This window comes from Physeter macrocephalus, chromosome 12 (genome assembly GCF_002837175.3).
Source record: "Physeter macrocephalus isolate SW-GA chromosome 12, ASM283717v5, whole genome shotgun sequence".
Taxonomy (NCBI): domain Eukaryota; kingdom Metazoa; phylum Chordata; class Mammalia; order Artiodactyla; family Physeteridae; genus Physeter; species Physeter macrocephalus.
Window position 1 is genome coordinate 36,570,089 of NC_041225.1, and position 2,866 is coordinate 36,572,954.

Here is a 2,866-nt window from a genome sequence, read left to right on the forward strand (position 1 = left end):
GCTCAAGAGGGAGGGGACATGGGGACATATGTATGCATATGGCTGATTCACTTTGGTGTACAACAGAAACTAACACATTATTGTGAAGCAGTTATACTCTAATAAAGATCTATTAAAAAAATTTTAAAAAAATCTTATAGAAAACATTTGAACTTTATTTTTGATACTAATCTTGATAAAGCATTCTCCAGTATTTACTTTTCTCATTATTTTTATCTGAGAATTCCTTTCTGTAATTGACATCTGTTTTAGAAAAACTTTTGGGTTCCTTTCAAAAAGAACTGTTTCAAAAGACCTAGTTAGTGAGCTACTAATAGTTGTAGTAACTGGATGACAGACCATACCTGCAATCTATTTTTCTTGTGCTCTGAGGACAGAAAATGTTAAAAAACTAATTGAGAACAAAGATATCTAGCATGTTTCATTCTCCGTACATGTTAATTTTCGTAGGTTTGGTACCACGTATGTAGCAGCCGTGGAAAAGGGTGTTACAACACAAGACTCAAGGAAGATGGTGGCTGTACCATATAGTACTATGAGATGCAGTTGCTGTCTGAGATAGAAGAACATCTGAACTGTACCATTTCTCAGGTTGAGCCAGATATAAAGGTACCAGTGGATGAATTTGATGGGAAAGTTACTTATGGTCAAAAAAGAACTGCTGGTGGTAAGCTTTGAATTACTTTTAATTCTGTTTTAAATGTGAATGTGTCCCTTTTTTGAGCTTCAGTTTAAGAAGAGAGTATTTCATTTCCTAATGTTTAGTGTATATTTTTAGCATATTAATCATTCCCTCCTTATTAGTCTTATAGCACTTTATTCATACTTGTCTTGCAGCATTTTTTATTGTGTGATCTGTATGTGAATGGACAGCAGCTTAGCTGTTTCTCTTGAGGTGTTAATGTCATAAGAGTAGTTGAAAATTTATGGAATTATTAGGAAACGAGAAGAATGGTAATTTTGAACAAGGGGTAACCCAGGATACTATTTATTCCCTTTGCCTGCAATGCTCTTAGCTCATTCCTGAAATTTTTTAAAGATTCAGGCTAAAGTGGTGGTTTCTAAACCAAGGAAAAGAGAATAGGGGAGGGGTTGGTAGGGGTATTGGGACAGCTGTTAGTAAGGAAGGCCTAATCATTTATTTTAATTGATTTAACACTTTTAGAACTCAGTTTTGTAGATAACTTGCTCAGTAGTACATTTTTATTGCTAGGAGCAACGTTTAAATTGATGTAATTGAGCCAAAGCATTGCTGACAAGTTATTTCAAGCATGTCATTTACATTACTTTGTGATTCGTGTGTGTGATACAGGTGGAAGCTATAAAGGCCATGTGGATATTTTGGCACCTACGGTTCAAGAGCTGGCTGCCCTTGAAAAGGAGGCACAGACGTCTTTCCTGCATCTTGGCTACCTTCCTAACCAGTTGTTCAGAACCTTCTGATCTGATTTTAACGTACACTGAATAAGATTTGAATAATAAAAGTCTATAGTCTTAAAACTCTAAAATAGTTGTACTGCTTCCAAGCAGCAGTATTTATAGTAACTTAAGCTATTAATGCTAACTCTTGCATGTCAAGAAACATCAGTCTTAGGAATTCTTCATAGAATGGCAACCTAATGAAAACAATAAATTTGATGACTATATTTTCATGAAAGTTTGTGTCTTATTTTAAAATTATTTTATAGTTTTTCAAGAAAGCTCTGGGTTTATGAAGTAAAGTTTATGGGTATGTGCATTCGGCAGAGGACCTGTGGGGAATTTTCACAAGAAGTGGTCCTAAACAGAGACAGCCTTGAGACGATCATGGTCGCCTCGGTATATGTTGAAGCTAGGGAAGAGTCGTGACATGAAAGAAAAGTGTATGGTCCTCGGGTGGAAGGACAGCTAGGTTAGTTTGGAGGCCTAGAGTTTTTTAGGGACTTACAAAAGGTTCTGTGTCTAAGGACTGATGACTGATTTGGTGATGGTGACAGTGAAGATGTATTTCTGAAGGTTTGTCTTCTTTTTCAGAACCTTTCTTTCCTGGTGATACATACTGTAAAGATAAAACTCTTCCGATGTCCCTCTAGGTCTTAAAATTAAATTTAAAGGCCGTTCTTTGAGATACGTTTCCTCAAATCCTCTTGACTAAAATACCAGAAGGAAAAGGGAAGATTTATATTAGATACAATTGAATTGTTGCTTTGTACCTTTTGACACTTGTTTATAAAGTAGTTTCTTTGGGAAAATTATTCTTACCCTAGAGATTCCTTAATAGCACAGGCTATTATAATTTTCTTATATGGTGGTTTTTACATCTTTTAGCACTGAAATATTTTCTTCAAACAAAATCTTGAGTGAAATTCACTGTGTAAGCAGTGGGAAAACCATTACCTAGTATATTGAGTCATAGTTTATGTGAAATGATTATGAGGATTCCATTCTTTCACTTATATCTAGACCACTGTCTTTGCTTTTTTTTTGTTTTACTTCTACTACATAGAACAAGTAGTTTTTCTTTTATTTAGCAAGTAAGGGGGGTGGTTTACAGAATAGATTAATTCTTTTTTGTGACTTTTGTGACTTTTCTTAATTAACAGCTATTAAGAATAAGTTTCCATATATTTAGTGATCTTTCTATTTTTATATTACATAGTTTTTTAAAAATTTACATAATACGTTATCTGTAAGTAAGAAGTACATAAAAGTTACTCAAAATCCCAGCACCAGGGAAACACACTTTTAACATTGTATATATTATTTTCCAGATATTGATACAAAAGTAAAACAAGTGAAGAGATAAAGCAAAGAGATTTCTATAAAAAAATTATTTAATAGCTATATAGTATTTTATTGTTTGGGTGTTCCATATATTATTTTAACA

General features: G+C 33.6%; 1 long non-coding RNA gene across 1 annotated transcript; it reads left to right on the forward strand.

Annotated features, from left to right (window-relative positions):
• The first annotated feature begins 243 nt into the window (after positions 1 to 243).
• On the forward strand, positions 244 to 1,646 carry LOC114487268 (uncharacterized). Its single transcript, XR_003682227.2, has 2 exons — positions 244 to 667; positions 1,313 to 1,646. It is a non-coding gene; the product is annotated as an uncharacterized lncRNA (long non-coding RNA).
• Positions 1,647 to 2,866: the final 1,220 nt, after the last annotated feature.